Genomic DNA, 20,144 nt, shown 5'->3' on the forward strand with positions numbered 1-20,144 from the left:
AGGTTTCTTTTTATTACACTAGCTTTCTTCCTACTTACCTGGTGTATGGAAGAATCATTGTTTATAAGGGAAAAAACATTTGTGCGTTAGGGTATGTCTTAGTCCTCAAGTACTGATCTAGATAGTTCTGATGAATTCACATTCTTTTTATCTATTGAGTACTTAGTAGTTCTTCACAAAATCAGTTTTAGAGTAAGTAGATGTTATGCAATAGGAAATGTCTGTTGCTTTCCAAATGATATCAGTTTAGTGAATCTTTTGAAGGTTAAGAAGAACTTTTTACATTGCTTTACCTGTTTATTCCTTTTGACTGTAAGTCTCAGGGAACCAGAGTGATAATATCAGGATTGTGTTACTCTAGTTATCAGGGTCTTAGGTTCACTTCACATCTTATATCCTACAAAAGTTATTACTATGAGTGAGTGATTCTTTTTGGAAAGCAAGTTATAGTGTAAGATATAAAGCTTCAAGGTATGTTTTACCTCATGTTGAAATTTTATCAGAGCCCACTCACCCCTCATAATTGCCCTTGCCTTTGTGGATCTGGAGATAGATGAAAAACATAAAGTCGTTATGGAGTTGTGGCAGCTTCAAGCTGTCCTGTTTGTTTGTCCCCGAATCTTTCTACGCCAGTTCCAAAAGTCCCCTCCTGCCAAAATTAGGCTTGGAAAGATAACATATTTCGTATGTGACGTATGTTTGAAATTAGTGGGAAATGTAGCCAAGATTTAGAAATTAACAAGGAAAAAGTTATTTCTGAAAACATTTGGGAGCCAAAGAAGAGTGTTTGGCTTAAACCATTAGGGCATTTTATTGTTTAGTAAATTAAATAATTTTTAAAAATCCCAGAAGGGAAACATAACATTTCTTTTTTTAAAGTATGTATGAATAATTCTTATTTAAAAATTATTTGTCACAAATTAAGCAAGTAGTCTAAATGTACCATGTATAGGATAACTAATATTCTGATAATCTGTTAAATATTTTTCTGTATGAAATTTTTTGAAATTAAATCATGTGCATCAGTTTTCTCATATGTGAAAGGGATTTCTGTTAATCTGCTACCTGCAAATACACAGGAATAGGTGAAGGGATCAGAACAAGAATCAAATCTTCCCTCTTTAATACAGAGCACTGTTTAGACCTAACTTCTTGGTAAGTACATTGTCATATCTATGCTGAATGTAGAATTGTCTTCTTTGTCAACTTTTCTGTTTGAATTAATCTAATTCAAGGCAAGGAACATTCACTAGGCATTGTCTGTACAAGGCAGTGAGATGCTAAGGAGAGATATTAGAAGATTTACAAACTAGTCCCCAACCACAGGAAACTTAAAGTATAGCTGAGAAGAACAGAATTTCTTAAATGGGAGGTATTGTTCTTACCAGGACCCTATTTATGGGAACTTGTGTTCCTTTAGAATCTTAGAGCAGTTTATAAGAAGATGAAGGCCTATCTGGGTTAAGAATCGCAGAGTTGATTTGTTGATTCCATGATTCCAGGCTGGACTCATAGAAATGAGGCCATATGTGTTTTCAAGATCCTCAGAATGACACATTTTGAATAGGTTTTCATCAATTAGAGGAAAAATCTGTTCTGTCATTATAGTGTTTTGCCATGTCTTCCTACTTTGTCTCTTCCCATCATTATCAGATGGGATATTATCAAGGAATTATCAGCCTGTCTGTATGACCTTTGCCCATGAAATAGAGATGTTTGTTTTTGGAGATTGCCTCTGTCTCTTCTTTGTTAGTTTTCAGCATCCTGTGACTTTGAGATGGATTCATCAATAGACTAGACAGCTCACTAGAATTATGTAGATATTAAATGTTGACTTAGTCAGATCTTCACTTTTGAGAATTTGAACTGAGAGATCCAGATCCCGAGAGATGGTTCATAATTGTCCCTAATCTGGAAGTTCCTTCTCGGGGCCTGGTTCTGTTTCCTGGTCCTAGTTTCCATGAGCTATCTTTGCATCCTAATAATAAACCTCCCTTTCTTTGAGTAAAAAATAAATAAATAAATGTCAACTTGAGGAAATGTGAGCCGATTTCAACCAACCAGAGTGCAGGATATTACTAGGTGGTTTGTTAATAGGGAAATCCAGGGTGCTAAAGACTGTAATATTGTCAAATTCTGTAGCACAATGAGGAAGAAATACTGAGTGGATGGCTTTGCCAGCCACTTTAGTAAGGTATCCCATAGAATGCCCCCAGTTTTTATTGATTACCCCATCAGCAGAAAGTAGTGAGTGGGGTTTACAAACTGGATCAACTAGTTATCATTGTATGACATTCATCAGGCCCCTTAACTCTAAGTTCCTGTAAAATAGAACAAATAAAAATAATTATCTTTCAGAATTCTTCTGAGGACTAAATGAGAAATTACATTGAAAAATGTTTTTAAATATGAAGTGCTATATATATAAAATGCAAAAAGTAGAAGAGCTCAAAGGCCAAATAAATGTAACTGAAGTTTACTCTGGGATGGCTATGGAGAACTTATCTTTTGCTCATAAATATTCTGAATTTCAAAGAGCTTTCTGTCTTATATGAATATTAATTGAATACTATGAATAGCTGAAGCCCCTGATGGAAAGTAACGAATGACATGAGAATATTACAAGCAAAGATTTTAGGAGTTCAGAGAACCAAGGTTATTGGGAGGACTTCTTACACTGTATTTTTTTAAAATAAATTTTATTTATTTATTTATTTACTTTTGGCTGCATTGGGTCTTCATTGCTGCCCGCGGGCTCTCTCTAATTGCCGCAAGCAGGGGCTACTCTTTGTTGTGGTGCACGGGCTTCTCATTGTGGTGGCTTCTCTTGTTGCGGAGCACGGGCTCTAGGTGTGCAGGCTTCAGTGGTTGTGGCACGTGGGCTCAGTAGTTGTGGCTTGTGGGCTCTACAGCGCAGGCTCAGTAGTTGTGGTGCAGGGGCTTAGTTGCTCTGTGGCATGTGGGATCGTCCCAGACCAGGTCTCGAACCTGTGTCCCCTGCATTGACAGGCAGATTCTTAACCACTGTGCCACCAGGGAAGTCCCGGGAGGGCTTCTTTGTGAGGCAGTACTTTCCCAGGCAATTTAAAGTGGGCTTCTAAGTACTGGCTGGATTTCAACAGGTGAAGATGCCAATGGGAGGTAGGAAGACATTCCAGACACTGGGATGGATGTGAATAGAGCTCAGTAGGTGAAGGTGTTGAGCAAAAGAAAGAGGACTATGGTTTGTGATGAGAGCAGTCCTGAGATCCCTTGTTTGGGAATTCTAGGAGTGGATTATAACTTAGAAGGAAGGAAAGAATGAAGGTGCAAGAAGAGAGGCAAATGTGATAAGAAATGAGAGGAATGGGAGCCCAAGAGTGTGGGTAAGGGTTGCCAAATAATAAAATAAAGATCAAAAGGACTTTAAAAAACAAAAATGAGTCTGTTTGTCAGACAGAGAACACCACCAGTGAAAAAATTCACTGAAGTGGACACGGAGGGGGAAATGTGTTATAAAGGGGGTTTCATGTGGTTATGCTAAGAATTGAAAACTAGCACTCTCTCGGTAGGATAGAATGTTCTTTTGTATGTGCTTTTCATTGGTCAGTTTGCTGTTAAAATTCTCCCAAGCATAGTGCTGAAATGCTGTCTAGTGTCCGTAAGCACAAGAAGGCTGTGTTGTGCCTTATGGAGAGAATACATATGTTAGGTGAGCCTCATTCAGGCATAAGTTATAGTCCTGTTGGTCATGAGTTCAACATTAGTGAATCAACAGTACCGTATGTATTAAATAAGGTATCTTTAAGCAATAACAGATGTAAAACAAGGTTATGTGTTGATTGGTTGACAAAAATGTTGTGACCAGAGGCTCACAGTAACCTAATCCTGTATTTTCCTTAGGGGCAATGGTTCAGTATTTGCCAATTTAGTAATTGTGGTGACTTTATAGAACATAATTACTGCGAATAATGAGAATAGAATATATTTTCTCTCTTTCTGTGGGTCGCTTTTTCATTTTCCTGATGGTGTGCTTTAAAGCATAATTGTTTTTGCTTTTGATGGAGTCCAGTCTATTTTTTTTCTTTTATTGCTCATGCTTTTGGTGTCATATCTAAGAATCCTTTGCCAAATTCAAGGCCATAAAGATTTTACCCCCATATTTTCTTCTAAGAGTTTTATAGTTTTAGCTCCTACATTTAGGTCTTTGATCCATTTTGAGTTAATTTTTTTCTTTTTTTTTCTTTTTTTTTTTTTTTGCGTTACGCGGGCTTCTCACTGTTATGGTCTCTCCCATTGCGGAGCACAGGCTCCGGACGCGCAGGCTCAGCGGCCACGGCTCACGGGCCCAGCCGCTCCGCAGCATGTGGGATCTTCCCGGACCGGGGCACGAACCCGTGTCTCCTGCATCTGCAGGCGGACTCTCAACCACTGCGCCACCAGGGAAGCCCGAGTTAATTTTTTGATATGATGTAAAGTAAGGGTTCAGTTTCATCCTTTTGTGTGTGGTTATCCAGTTGTTCCACACCCTTTGTTTGTAAAGACTATTCTTTCCCCATTGAATGCTCTTGACACTGTTGCTGAAGATCAGTAGACCATAAATGTAAGGGTTCATTTCTGAACTCTCAGTTCTTTTCCATTGATACATATGTTTATTCTTATGCCAGTACCAAAATGTCTTATTTACTGTTGCTTTGTAGTAAGTTTTGAAATCAGGGAGCACAAATCCTACTTTGTTCTTTTTATTTAAGATTATTTTGGCTATCCTGGGTACCGTGAAATTCCATATGAATTTTAGAATCAGCTTGTCAATTTACAAAGAAGTCAGCTGGGATTCTGATGAGGATTGCACTGAACCTGTAAAGCAATTTGGGGAGTATTACCATCTTAACAATGTTGAGTCTTCCTATTCATGAACATGGGATATTTTCTCCATTTACCTAGATTTTTTTTACTATCTTTCAGCACTGTTTTAGATTTTTTAGTATATAAGTTTTACACTTATTAAATTTATTCCTAAATATATTTAAAAATTCCATTTCCCAATTGTTCATTGCAGTCCATCCATTCTTAATTGTTTATAATATCTTAATCATGCCCTGTTGTTTTATGCCTCTAGACCCTCAAAAATACTATTCCCTCAGCTTGGAAAATCTCCCCACCCCCAGTCTCACTGTTGAATTCTTATGTGTCGCTCAAGATTTAGTTCTTGCTCTTATAAAGGATTCTATGATTCTTTCCACTATTTTTTCTTTTTTTAAAGAAAGGACAAAGGAATTAGAAGTGGATTATGGGTTTTTAAAAAAATCAAATATGAGTATTAAGGTAGCCTAGGGGCTTCCCTGGTGGCGCAGTGGTTGAGAGTCCGCCTGCCGATGCAGGGGACACGGGTTCGTGCCCCGGTCCGGGAAGATCCCACATGCCGTGGAGTGGCTAGGCCCGTGAACCATGGCCGCTGAGCCTGCGCGTCCGGAGCCTGTGATCCGCAACGGGAGAGGCCACAACATGGAGAGGCCCACGTACCGCAAAAAAAAAAAAAAAAAGTGAGTGACAACTTAAATGATATATGGAATATTTTGCTGACTTACAAGAGCATGCAGAATTAACTATGACCCAGTTGAAATGTTAATTTTATTTTAATGTGTATGTTGGGGTGGAGTCTTCAAGGTGCCAGAAAACAAGCATTCACCCATCGTGTTTGGAACTGCAGCACACAGACACCTTCAGTTACCAGTTCTGTTCATTCCACAGAATCATCTTGAGAAAACATACTGTTTTTTATGGAGCTGGTATATATCTTAATTAGTTTGAAGAATTTCCCAAATACCTGTTAATATGTAGTTCTCCAATTCCAATCTTGCCACATCCTGTACCAGTGACAGCACATACGAGTTTTATTTCTCTTTCTTTCTCTGGGTTGTTCAGAACCCAACGAAAGAACAATGGAATGTCATCAAAGAGATCAGGGTTCTTGACTCAGATTTACCATAAAATAATAGTGTCCTCTTGGGAAAATTATAGTTATTCTAGGCCCTTTTCCTTTTCTTTCCTTTGACAGAGCTGCACTAGATGACCCCAAGTAACATTGCACTCTTTGCAGTAGTAGCTTAGATGTTATTGGTTTTCTGAAACAAATGAAGACAATGACACATGAAACTGTGCAACATCTGTGTAACTATGTGTTCTTAGAGTTGCCTCCATTTTACAGATGATAAGATGGCTGAGCACAGAAGTAAATGTTTTGACCAGAGGTTCCAGAGTAGATGGAACTGAACCACAAGTTTCCTTCTTTCCTGAAGCTCACTTAGCCAAAACATAGGCTTCTGAATATTAAGCTGTAAAGCATATTATCAGTATGCTTTAAAAGAAGTGGTTCTTCTGGGATTTCCAATTAATAGCAGGAGGTTTTGAAATTCTTCAAAGATCATCTAATTTTGTGAGATTTACAGCTCTATTTTCCTGTCAAGCAAGTTGTATTAGTGCCAATCATCTGAGCTTCTGGATGCTTCTCTGAACCTCTTGAAGTTTTCTTCTTGCTATCTGAAATTCATGCCAGATAAGCCTTTTTCTAGAGCGTATATACAGACTTGTGTATTTTTATACAGAAAAGCGATGCAGTGAGTCAGGACGGGGGTTAAGCCCTCATTCTCAGAGTGGTATTGAGCTCCTGGTGAAATATAATCATCATTTCCTCAGAATCGAAAAGCAGTTATCTCTAGTTTTCAATCCCATTAACTATTTATACATTTATGTATGATACATGTATTTATTGTACCTACTAGGTGTGTTCTCTTTGGGAAGTACAAAGCTCTTTGAGACATAGGTTGTTCATTTTTTTGTTTTCCCACAAATACTGCGACCTTTTGAGCAGGAAGGTCTATATTTTACTAACATCTAGAACCAGCAGTTAACAAGGTGTCTAAGATGTAGTCAATAAATATGAAATACATAAATGAACACATTTTTAAGGAAGGGCCAGGACATGAACAAATAGAAATTTTTCATTTTCAGTCACAAAGAAACCAGAGACATAAAAATGATACAGACAACAAGTGCTACAGTCATTCAAAGAAGGCATAGAATAGATACAACAAGGATCTCCTCTATGGCACAGGGAACTCTACTCATTATCTTGTAATAACTTATAAGGGAAAAGAATGTGAAAAAGGAATCACTGTGCTGTACACCTGAAAGTAACACAACATTGTAAATCAACTATACTTAAATTAAAAAACAAACAAACAGACAACAACAACAACAAAAAACCCAAGAGGTCTTAGAAGTTTTTATGAGATTCCATAAGAGAAGCCATATGAGGATGGGAGCGACGGCTTTTGAATCAATTCAGAGGAGAAGTCACAGAGAAACTTGTCTTTGACCTGAACTTGAGTTTCCATTAAGATTGCAACGCAGGGATATTACAGATGAAGGTAATCACATAAACTTACTATACTGAAACTTGCAGAGGTTATGAGCGTTGTTCAAGATCCCAAAGCAAGGGCATTGTGGAATCAGAATTTTAAGTGAGGCCTAATGAACTAAAAACAAACAGACAAAAGAACAAGCCCTTTCTGTGATACCATGTTGCCTTTGAAGTCGTTCTATTGGTGGGTTGGTAGAAACTGGTTCCAGTGTTTCTGGCAGGAATGACTAGCTCTGTCCCCCCACTGTCCCCCACCCCCGAGTTGATCCTCAAAGTTTCCTTTAGAATGGACTTGCTAAAATGCAGACCTGCAAGTCTTCATGACGCCTGTGTCCAATCATTTCTCCTGCCATTGCCTACTTCACTTCTGGATTATATGAACAATTCACTGTCTTCTTTTATGCTTTTCCCTCCTCCAAGAATTCCTTTCTCCCTATGGGGCACCTGGGAAACCCACTTCAGTTTTCAAACCTCAGTTTACATATTATGTCTTTTGTGCAGTCTTCTTTTTAGTGTTGTGATCACACGCTCCTTTTTGCTACCCTTGCACTTCTGCGTGCCTGATTGCTGCACTCGCTACACTGTATTATAATTGTATTTTTTACATATCTCTGTCTTCTCCTGGGCAACATTCCTTGGGGCCAGGGACTACCTTTTTTCATCTATTGATGTTGCCGTAGCATGTTACTTGTTGTGAAGTAGTTAGTTATAAAAATGAGATTTGATTAAATTGAAAATTGTTATGTACATATTAGTTATTATCATTTACAGATATAACAGGAAAAAATATTAATGTTGGTGCTGAAAGTTCACTGCTAGTAAATGGTGGTGGTACTTGACTTCACATATTATTTTCCCCACTATTTTATATCTTTCTACCTGATATGTCTTCTTTATTTCCATCTATGTTTCTTTATTACTACACCAAGAAAAACAGGGATAAGGGTAGGGCTAGGCCATACTTGGCTGGAATAGTAAACAAATTGTGTGGGGTTTTGGTGAGAAAATCCTGAAGCATACAGGTCTGCATCTTCCCTTTGCTGCATGTGGAGGGTTCTGCTTCTAAAGACTTTTATTAGCAACTAATCAAGATGGGTTTTTTGGTTTTTTTTTTTTTTTTTTTTTTTTTGTGGTACGTGGACCTCTCACTGTTGTGGCCTCTCCCATTGCGGAGCACAGGCTCCGGACGTGCGGGCTTAGCAACCATGGCTCACGGGCCCAGCCGCTCCGAGGCATGTGGGATCTTCCCGGACCACTGCGCCACCAGAGAAGCCCAATCAAGATGCTTTTGCACAAGGCTCCTGATAAGCTTTTGGTATACTAAGAGTAAATCAGAGTTAACGTAGCTTCTGATTTCTTTTACATTGTCAATGTGGATGATCATTTTTTACTGCTGGGGGTGGTGGTGGTGGGGAGTGAGGGAATGTTCCTTTCCTGCTCCTGATGTTTTAGTCCTGTCAAGAGAGCTCGTAGGGTCCTATTAGCGCTGCTTCTTTACTGACTCTGCCCCAGGGTGATCAAGTGACTTATATTGAAAGCTTGAAAAGAATTAAGCGTGCATGCTTGCCTTGACTAATTCTGTTCTCTCCCTTGAGAGTGTGAGTAAGTGTCTTCTGTTTCTCTCATTCTGTGTATTACTAGTTAGTAAATCTGCCCCATTCTGGGGTTCAGTTATGTGATCATTTCATTCAAACTGGATTCTCAAGCCAGGGTTATCAACAGTAACAGGAATATTCGGCCCTCCATCTTTTCTCTTATTTTCTAATTTATGCCAAACCAAATGGAATTAAGGCATTGTAGCTGCTGAAAGGTAATTAAAAGACCCTAACATTGGGTGCATTACCTGGGAACACTGAGAAATGAAAAGAAAGGAGCAGACATTTTGGAGAGGAAAATGTCCATGTGGAAAATATTTTGGTACTGCCAAGGAAGGTATTCCAGTGCCTTGGTCTTTAATGTATGGTGGGATGTTGGGACCTTTGACTGTTTGAAAATATTTAAGTTTGTGCTGTAAACTGCTGAAGCCTAGAAAAGGTTTAAGACATGCTGTATTATTCTCCCGTGCTTATTGTAACAGACTACCACAAACTTGGATGCTTAACACAATAGAAATTTACTATCTCACAGTTGTAGAGGCCAGAATTCTGATATCAAGGTGTCAGCAAGGCTGCTCTCCCTACAGATGCTTTAGGGGAGATTCTATCCCTTGCCTTTTTCAGCTTCTGGTGGTTGCCAGCTTCCTTGGCTTGAGGCCACATCACTCAGTTTTTGTCTCTGTCTTCACATCACCCCCTTTCGGTGTCTGTATCTTCTCTTTTGTGTGTCTCAAATGTCCCTCTGCCCTCCTTATATAATAAGGACAGTTGTCATTGTATTTAGGACCCATCCAGATAATATAGGATGGAAATCCCATCTCAAGATCCTTAATGACATTTGCAAAAACCTTTTTTTTCAAATGAGGTAACCGTCAAGGATGAGGACATGGATATATCCTTTTGGGGGCCACCATCCAACCCACTCTACCAGCCGTAAGATACTTTGATTTTGGCTGATGGCTGCAGCTTATGGTGTGGGAAAGTGGCTGTTTCTTTAGAGCCACTTAAGTAAAGGTCTGACATAAAGAAAAGGGGCATTAGGGAGTTGCAGCTGACTGAGCAATACCTGGAGTGGAATGAATAAGGCACCTGGAGGGTCTTTAGTATACCTGGCACTTGACTTGAGAGTGTGCAGGAGTTTACAGGGCAGAAAAGTCTCAGGCAGCTGTCCATCAGCCAGCTGCTGCAATAGCAGCCACAGCCAACTGTACCCTTCAGGTACAGTTTTTCCCAAGCAGGCTTGACTGAGACAAAGACTCAATTGTAAGGAAAACATGTTTTATAGAACTTGTCGGCATTGACACATATGGTCTACCGTAGGCTCAAGTGGCTCCCCTTACATGTGGACCCAAGCTGACACTGGATTTGTCAATTATGTTGGAGGAAGAAATGTTCTCTTAAAGGCAGCTGCCTTTGGTCTAGGCGGTTCCATAGCAGAAGGCAGTGAACATGGCCATGGCGGCATAGGACTGTCTAATCTACGCCTCAGAACTGGAGGTGTAATGTCACTCGACAGAACCCATAATTAGTTCAGTACTGCAGTATGAACCACAAGGTCATCAAACAGGAAGGATAGCTCAAGAGTCCACGTGTGATAGATGCTCAGGGCTGTGCACTGCACAAGGCAAATTCATAGTGACAAATCAACGTCAGGCTAAAAGATTCCTCCTGGTTCGAAGTTCGCAGGTCAGAAATTTCAAAGAAATGGCCTAGACTAATGGACATCCTAGTGAGGCTAAAGCCAAAGAGACTTTCTCTTTCTCTCAAATGCCATTGAGTTTCTGCTATGTTCTTTGGTCAAATTCTGTACTGGATTCTGGGAACAAAAATGTGCCTAGTTTCACTCTTCTAGGAGTGGGGGATTGGCTTGCTTTTGAGATTGTTTTTAAATTTTGGGGATAGTGCTATAAAATCAAATTGTATCGTAGTAACTCTTCAGACTCAGCATGGTTCATGAGAGGCTTGATAAGCTGATAAAACAACCAAGGCCCTGAGAGACCCAAACTCGTATCAGTCTGTTCTCTGTGTCTATGAGTCTGTTTTTGTTTCATAGACAAGTTCATTTGTGCCGTATTTTAGATTTCACATATAAGTGAGATCATATATTTGTCTTTCTCTTCTGACTTACTTCACTTAGTGTGATAATCTCTAGGTCCATCCACGATGTTGCTGCAAATAGCATTATTTCATTCTTTTTATGGCTGAATAATATTCCATTGTATATATGTACCACATCTTCTTTATCCATTCATCCATCAGTGGACATTTAGGTAGTTTCCACGTCTTGGCTATTGTAAATAGTGCTGCAATGAACATTGGGGTGCATGTATCTTTTCTTTCTTTCTTTCTTTCTTTCTTTTTCTTTCTTTCTTTTTTTTGTCACACGGCATGTGGGATCTTAGTTCCCTGGCCAGAGATGGAACCCATGCTCCCTGCACTGGAAGCACGGAGTCTTAACCACTGGACCACTAGGGAAATCCCAGGGTTGTATGTATATTTTTGAATTAGAGTTTTCTCCGGGTCTATGCCCAGGAGTGGAATTGCGGGACCCTATGGCAGCTGTATCTGTTCTCTGCACGTCTCACATCAACCACCTGCACTGCAATCCTTGCTCTCAATGTCATCTTCAGGGAACCCAACCTGTGACAGGGACCTTGACAAGAAGAAATGGCTCAGGGAAAAGCTACCTGCACAGGGAGGAGATAGAGGCCATCGACCCTGGGGTGTGGCGGGGAGAGTGGGGACAGAGATTTGTCATTTCACCCCTGATACTCAGCCCTCCTGGCTGCCCCACTCTAGGTCACCTCGGGATACAGAGGTGACCCGGTTAGAGTCCCTGCCTGTGCAGGAATCTAGGGGCACCAGCGGGTCTGAATAATATTAGTGCAGGGTCTCCCCCACGGCACTGGGGTTATTTGGGGTGGGTCATCCTCTGCTGGGGGCCCCTCCTGGGCACTGTGTGGGGCTCAGCAGCATCCCTGGCCCCACTCATTTGATTCCAGGGGCCTCTCCACCCCAGTTGTGACCACCACAGATTTTCCCAGACATCACCAAAAAACTGGGGGAGGCGGGGGCAGGATGGCCCTGGGTGAGGACAGCTGTGTTGAAGCAACCAGCCTGGCCCAGGGCAAGGTCTGCCCCAATCCCGTCAGAGCCTGCATTTAGAACTGCCCCTTCCCTCTCCCACCTCCCCTGCCCTGCAGTGGTCTCCGAGACATCATCCCCATGTAATCAATCACGCCTTCTCAGTTTACTGTCCCCAGCACCTAGAGGAGTGTCTGATGTGTAGTAGATGCTTCATAAATACTTGCTGAATAAAGGAGTTGAATAAGGGATGAGTGGATGAATGAATGAAGGTTACCATGGAAGGAGGGGGGAGATTCCCTTTCTGGCTCTCGGGGGTTGGGAGATCAAGTGAAAGATCCGTCCTAAATAGGCTGACCAGCCTTCTGGGGTTCCCCAGGAATGAGGGTTTCCCCACAGTTCCAGCGCTCAAACCTGAGCGGTCCTGGGCAAACTGGGGGCGGGTGTTGGTCACCCTATGTAAACAGTAACAATTCCAACTGCAATAACAATGGCCAAGGACCTCTAGGGTCTTACTGACCAGGCAGAGTTCTTTACCTGGCAGGGAAAGTGACACAGGAGGGAGGGAGGAGTCTAAGGAAGAACATCCCACACGACAATGTGTGCCAACGGCCCTGGGCCCAAGGTCACACCTGACCAGGGCTTGCTTTTTTTTTTTTTTCTGGTTTACTTTTTCCCACATGGGTATGCAATTGTCCAAATGCCATTTATTGAAAACTCCTTAATTTCCCCACTTTCTGTCATATCAAGTTCTCGTATATCTCTTTCTGGACCTTTATTCTATACCATAGAGCTTTACGTCCCATTCTTGCACCACTAGGGCTGTTTCATCACTCTAACTTTATTTTTTATTCATTTATTTTTTTGGCCGTGCCGTGCGGCATGTGGGATTTTATTTCCCTGACCAGGGATCGAACCCGCGCCCCCTGCAGTGGAAACTCGGAGTCTTAATCGCTGGACCTCCAAGGAAGTCCCCAGGGCTTGCTTTGACATCCATCGAATGGTGGCGGGTGGACACGGGGAGCAGCTGTCTGTGAGCCATCCTGTGTAGAAATGCAGGGTGGAGAGCAGGACAGCTGGAGCGGGAGGGGAAGAGGCGGAGGAGGGAGGGAGGGTGGGCGGGCGAGAGACAGACAGAGAGTTTCCGGAGAAAATAGCTCTGGCCATGTCCTAGGGCATGAAAACTGAAAATAGCTCCTAGTGCCCGGAGCCTTGGAGCCGCAGCCTGTGAGCCAGGGTGACTGGCTCTCCTCCCTGGTGTGTGTGTGTGTGGGTAGCTCTGGGTTTCTCAGGCTGGGAATGGGGTGCACGGAGCAGGGACGGAGTAGGGACCCTTCTCTCTGGGACCTCGCGGGCCATCCTTAGCTCACAAAGCTGAGCCACTCCTGGCCCTACGAGTTGGGGGCTTATCCTCCCTGTCCACTGGATCACACCCCCTCACACACAACTTCCCCGTGTGTGCTCCCAGCAGCCAAGAGAATCTGTTTTTAAAAGATTTGGGGGTGGGGGGTAAACATACAAACAAGAGCAGAATGCATACTTTTTCAGAATGGGAATGGCTCTGTGTAACCCCACCCCCAGGGTAACCACAGTCCTGACCTCTAACACCCTTGACGAGTCAGCCTTGGTCTGGGCTTGCGGACCCATGGAAGCTTCCTCATCCCCTCCTTCAGACCCCGTCTCTCCCTCGGCGTCTTTGTGAGAAGCACCTGGGGAAGTGGCACTGCTAGGCTGTACTGCTGCTAGAACTCCACCTGGGCTCCACCAGGCTCCAGCCCCCCGGCCCTGTGCGCCTCTCTGACCCTGAGGCACCTCAACTGGTAGGAGCGGCATCACCTTCCCTCCCGGGACTTGTGACACTTAAGGGAGACACCGAAAAGACAAGCGTTTGGCTCCCTGGCTGGCAAAGAGCAGGTGCTCAATTGTATTAAGTGTCCGTATCAGTGAGGCTTCTCCAGACAAACAGAATCCATAGGGTGTGTGTGTGTATATACACACACACACATACATATGTACACGCATACAAAAATATACAGCTGTGTATATATGCAGTATGCATACAGACATATATAGTATATGCAATACACACATACATATATACACACGTATATAAAATGCATCGTTTGTATATATACAGTATGTATACACACATACAATACACGTATACATATACACTATACATACACACATATCAAATGCATAGTTTGTATATATACAGTATGTACACATACATATAACATATGCAATAGACACACCTAGGTACATATATATCATACATATATACACACATACAAAGATATTTAGATGTGTATATATACAGTATACATACATATATAATATATGCAATACACGTACATACATATAGACATATATACACCTACATCTAAAAGCATGTAGCATAAAAATATATATGTACTGTACATATAAATTCATCGTATATATACATATATATCATATATATAAGATATATACACATACATATACACAATGTATACACACACATACATACCTATATGTAAATATGCGCATGTACATACACATCTAAATATGCAAGTGTGTCTATATATAGTATATACATATATACATATAATACCTATGCAACATATACACATACAGGTATACAACATATATACACACCTATATATAAATATACACTGTATACATACATACGTACAGTGTACATATACTGTATATATACACACACCCATATATCAATATATGGGTGTGTGTATATATACAGCATGTTCACATTTATAATATGTATACTATATATGTACACATACATACATGTATACAATATATACACACAAATATATAGGCTTGTATGTATACTGTATATAGTACTTACACATATAATACAAACGCACACACATATAAGCGTGTATACATATATATAATATGTATACACACATATACAAATTAATAGGCTTGTATATATTCAGTATTTTTACATATATAGTTTTGTTTTAAGGAGTTGACTCATGTGACTGTGAGGCAAGCAAGTCCGGGCAGGACTCTGGGCTGGAGACACAGGGAAGAGCTGATGTCCCAAGGCCATTGGAGGAACAGTTCCCTCTTTCTAGGGAACCTCATTTTTCTCTCCAGTCCTTCAACTGATGGACGAGGCCCACCCACGCCGCGGCATTGACAGTCTCCTTTACGCAAAGTGGACCAATTTCAGTGTTAATCTCTTCTGAAAAATACCTTCCTGGCCACATCTGGAATAATGTTTGTGGTTGCCGGGGTCCCACGCAGTGCGCACATGAGATTAACCATCCCCGTGGCGATGATGACACTTTATTTTCTCCCTTGAACACTGTCCCTACTATTCCAATTAAAATGGCAGTGCCATGAGGGCAGGGCATTTCCTTTTTTGCCAGTACTGAGCGTCCGCGGTCTGGTGCCTAGCATAGGCTAAATACACGGCATTTTTGTGAACAGAAGCCGGGATTCCAGCTGTCATATTTAATGAGGAATTATAGTCTTCTTATTGGGGGGAGGGGAGGGGTGTGTCACGGTACGTCAAGGGCGGGAGTCGAACCCGCCACCCCAGGCCCCGAGGGGTCTCCTCGGGTCCCCACTTCGGGCCGGTGGGTGTGGCTGGGGGCAGCCGAAGACGTGCGTGCGTGCGTGCGTGCGTGAGAGCGGGCGTGTCCACAGGGTGGGCCGCGCGCGCCGCGAGTGGTTCGGCCCGGTCCCCGGCTCATTGTGCTCGCCTCACGCAGGCCTGAGTTCGCAGCAGCGCTGGAGGCCCGGGGCCTGTGACCACAAAGAGGGAGCCGGGGGCCGGACGGGAGCGCGGCGGCGGCGGCTGAGGCCCAGGCCAGGCCCCCTCCTCTCACCGCCCGCCTGCCTGCCTGTTTGCCCCGCCCCCGCCGGCGGCGCCGCGCCCCTCCCCCAACCGCCAGACTAGCACGGTGCGGGGGCGGCGCGCGAAGACCTGGGGGAGAAGCTGCAGCTGAGGCTGGAATTCGCTCGTGGGGGCCGAGCCCGCCGTCTGCCCGTGGCCGCTGCCGGTCTACGTAAGTGCCACCCGTCCCCTCCTCCCGGACCCCCGCCTCTCTTCCCCCACGGCGCGCGCTGAGCCCACCGAGAAGCGGAGCGACTCGAGTCGCCAGATCTTCTTTGGAGCCCCCCTTCCCGCCCCGCCGTGGTTCTCCGCGGCCGTTTCCAGCCCCCGCGCGCAGGGTGGGCAGAGGGGAGCCGGGGCCGGCCGGGGCGCAGACTCGGCCGCGGGGACCCCGCGCTTCTGAGGGGCGCCCGAGCCGGTCTGCGGTTGGCTCTGCAGGGCTGGGGACCCCGGTCTCCCCGGGCCTGGACTGCCGGCGGGCTTGCCCTTCTGTACTTCAGGATTTGACATGTAGGGTTTCTTTTGCCTGGTAGTTTATTCTTAGCGCTGTCAACGTGCTTAGGTTTTGTTTTGTTTTGTTTTGTTTTTTTTTGAGGGCACCCTTTCCTCCCTCTCTCCAGTTTTTTGTGTTTCTGTTTTGTTTTGTTAGGCATTTTGTCCCTCTGATCTTGAGTGGGTGGGCTGGCAGGACACTTGGAGAGGAGGCGTGCTGTCCCCTGATCTTGAGTGGCCTTTGGAAAATGACACGCCAAAGGGAAATTTACACACAAGTCCGGTGATTCCAGAAATGCAGGGTGTCCGGCCAGGTGGGCGTCCGGCCTCTCGTCCCCTGTGGCGGCGTGGTGCGCGTGTACCTTGTCTCAGGGTTTACGCTTGGGCCCCGCAGCCCCCTTCCGGAGGGAAAGCGCAGCGGGCGCCTTGGGCCGGCGCCTTTGGGGCGCCCTTTCGTGCGCTCAGCTTGCGGGGGACCGGCCTCCAGGCGACCCGGCGGGGAAGCCCGCGCGACCCGCGCGTGTGTGTCAGTTTTGTGGAAAATGTGTCGCGGCCGGGGTCGGGACGCTGGGACCGCCTGGAGCCGATGTTGACTCGGAGCCCAGGTTCTCCGCAGTTATCTGAGGTCCGAGGGTTTCCAGCCCTCCACTGCGCACTGGCGCTTTCTATTTTTGCCCTTCCTGTGCCTGGAGGCGCGGCTGAGCCTGGGCTCTGGCTTTTCCGGTTGGGTAGCTCCAGGCGGCCCGGGTGGGCGGCCTGAGCAGCAGTGGGCCGGGCGGGGAGACATGCCAGGGGAGGGAAACTGAAAGTGGGGAGAACCTTCAGAACTCCAGCTGATCCACTTGCCTCGCCTCCCCGCCCCTCTTACTGCATTTGTCATGCAGGGGATGGCTGGCCGGCACATTTTTCAAACTGTAATCATTTGTGTCTCCTTAGTAGCCGTGAAGCATAGTTCACTTGTAGTGCACAGTTGTAGGAGTTTTGATCGCCATCAGGCGGCAGAGCAATCCTGTCATCCCATTTGCTGCCCTTTGGCGCCAGGGTGCCTCTAGCCTCTTGGCCACTAATCTCCTCTCCGTCCCTAAGGTTTTGGCTTTTCCAGAAAGTCAGATAAACGGAACAACAGCATGTAGCTTTTTGATTCTGGCTGCTTTGGCTCAGCAAAAGCTATGCGAGATTCCTCCCGGGTTTGTTTTGTTGTTGTTGTTGTTTTAAATATTTATTTAGTTAGTTATTTACTTGGCTGTGCTGGGTCTTAGTTGCGGCACATGGGATCTTCATTGCCGTGTACAGTATGTTTTAGTTGCGGCGTGGGGGATCTAGTTCCCTGAGCAGGGATGGACCCCGGGCCCCCTGCATTGGGAGTGTGGAGTCTTAGCCACTGGACCACCAGGGAAGTCCGTCATCCCTGTTGTTGCGGGTATGAGAAGCCACTCCTTTTTCTGGCTGTGTTGTATTCCATTTTCCGTTTGTCCATTCGCCTGCGGGTGGCAGGACTTGTGGGATGTTTCCAGTTTTGAGGGGATCAGGAATAAAGCTGCTGTAAACATCCCAGGGCAGGTTTCCATGTGAACTTGGGTTTTTACCTCACTTGAGAAAATACTCAGGAGTGGGACTGGGGTCTGTGCTAAGTGTATGTTTAACAACCCTTCTGCATCTTAGAAATTGGTATTTTTGAATATTGGAAGAGTTTAGAAATCCACTGTGACCCAGCACCCAGGCACTTGAAACGAAGTTGAAAGTTCCTCTGGAGATGGTCACGTTGTCCCCGTCACTGTCTTTTATTCGAGGCAGAGCGAGGCCACAGATGTGTAACCCTTGTAAGGAAGGCCTCGTGTGTCCAGGCCCTGGCAGGACCTGGCTTTCTAGTGGTGGGCGGTTCTGCAGTGGAGAGCGTCTTTCCCTTGCTGGCCGGACCTCGCTTGGCAGGGTGCGGGGTGTGCTGCGTGCCTGGCCGGGCGCTCTTTCTGCCGGTCAGCAGCCGTTCCTGGTGTGTCTGTCCTACTACCAGGCAGGCGGTCAGGGGCCCTAGTGACGTGCTCAGCGAGCCGCAGCCTTCCTAAAGCTTTGCGGGTAATGTCTGCTACCCTCCCATTTCCCTGCTGAGGAATTTTGCTTTCTCATGGGAAGTGAGGGGCCAGTACTTTATAAGAGTTCATATTTTGTGATGACTCGATGCTGAATACATTAAGAAAATGGGCTCCTTCCAGAAGCTTAACTTCTCAGAAGGTCAGATTTCGCATGTGACTGCACGTTTGAAATGAGTGAGCTTGTTTGTTCATTGATTCATTCATTCTGCAAGCACCTCCTGGATATTTACAGTGAGTGTTCCAGGGGGTGCGGAGGACAGTAGACAGTATTCTTTTTTTTTTGATTTTTGAATTTTATTTTATTTTTTTATACAGCATGTTCTTATTAGTCATCAATTTTATACACATCAGTGTATACACGTCAATCCGAGTCGCCCAGTTCAGCACACCACCATCCCCACCCCCCTGCGGCTTTCCTCCCTTGGTGTCCATACGTTTGTTCTCTACATCTGTGTCTCAACTTCTGCCCTGCAAACTGGTTCATCTGTTTGAGACAGCTGAGACAGCTTTGTACTTCCCGCTTCCAGGGCCCCTCGTGTGGGCGCTGCGAAGCGGAGTTTTAGATGGTGCAAGGTGGAGGGTGGGCACTAGAACCGGTGCCCAGTGCCCGAGAGTGCGTGCGCTAGATGGGGCGTGCGGCCTAGGACTCCTGCCGGCTCGGTGACCTCGGCCGAGTGCTCTAAGGCTTCTAGGTCTCAGTGTTCTCATCTGTAGCATGGGCTGAACAGGACTCACTCTCTCTGGAGGTTACAAGTTCTCACTGTGTTAATGCTTGTAGACCCTACAATGTAGGACACTTAGGACAGTTTGGAGCATCGTTAATTGTTCCACAGATATTACCTGGTCTGTTGAACGACTTTGCCTGGTACACGCCAAAGCGATTAGGAAACTGGTATATCCCAGCTTCATTTCCTTTCCATTAAAACAGGGCTCAGGAAAAAAAATTCTGTTTTTCAGTAGTCGTATCATATAGTGGAAAGGGCACTGGTGTGAAGGCAGCTTAGGATTTGAATTCCAGGGCTTATGCTGTCTGTGGCCTGGGCAGGTTACTTTTGAACTGCAATCCCCACACTTGTAAAATGACATTAATAACCACTCTTTCTGTGGGTTCTTAGAATTAATTAAGCAGGCTATGTGTGTCAAGTATCCTGGCACTTGAATGAGTTGTCAGAACCAAGGGCTGCTGGAGACGATGCTTCCGCCCTAGGTAATCTCCCCTTCTACTGGGCGGCAGGTAGACACAAGCACGGTAGTCAGTGCTCTGGAAGAAGTGAGTTCTGGTGCTACAGAGCACAGAATCTTTTTTTAAATTTAATTATTATTTTATATTGGAGGTTAGTTGATGTACAATGTTGTGTTAGTTTCAGGTGTACAGCAAAGTGGTTTAGTTATTCATGTATCCATTCCTTTTCAGATCCTTTTCCCGTACAGTTTGTTCCAGGCTATGGAGTAGAGTTCCCTGTGCTGTGCAGTAGGTCCTTGTGGATTATCTGTTTTATACAGAGTCTTGTGTCTGTGTTAATCCCAAACTCCTAATGTATCCCTACCCCCCCCCCAACCTTTCCCCTTTGCAGAGCACAGAATCTTGGAAGGGAAAGTTCAGGGTAGGCTTCTTGGAGGAGGTGCCATCC

General features: G+C 44.6%; 1 long non-coding RNA gene across 1 annotated transcript in view; it reads right to left on the reverse strand.

The window, feature by feature from the left end:
* The window catches only part of LOC132492652 (uncharacterized), a 406,999-nt gene that overhangs the window by 142,019 nt on the left and 244,836 nt on the right, over positions 1-20,144 (reverse strand). The gene's annotated exons all lie outside the window — the stretch shown is intronic.

The sequence above is a fragment of the Mesoplodon densirostris genome, chromosome 6 (genome assembly GCF_025265405.1).
Source record: "Mesoplodon densirostris isolate mMesDen1 chromosome 6, mMesDen1 primary haplotype, whole genome shotgun sequence".
Lineage (NCBI taxonomy): Eukaryota > Metazoa > Chordata > Mammalia > Artiodactyla > Ziphiidae > Mesoplodon > Mesoplodon densirostris.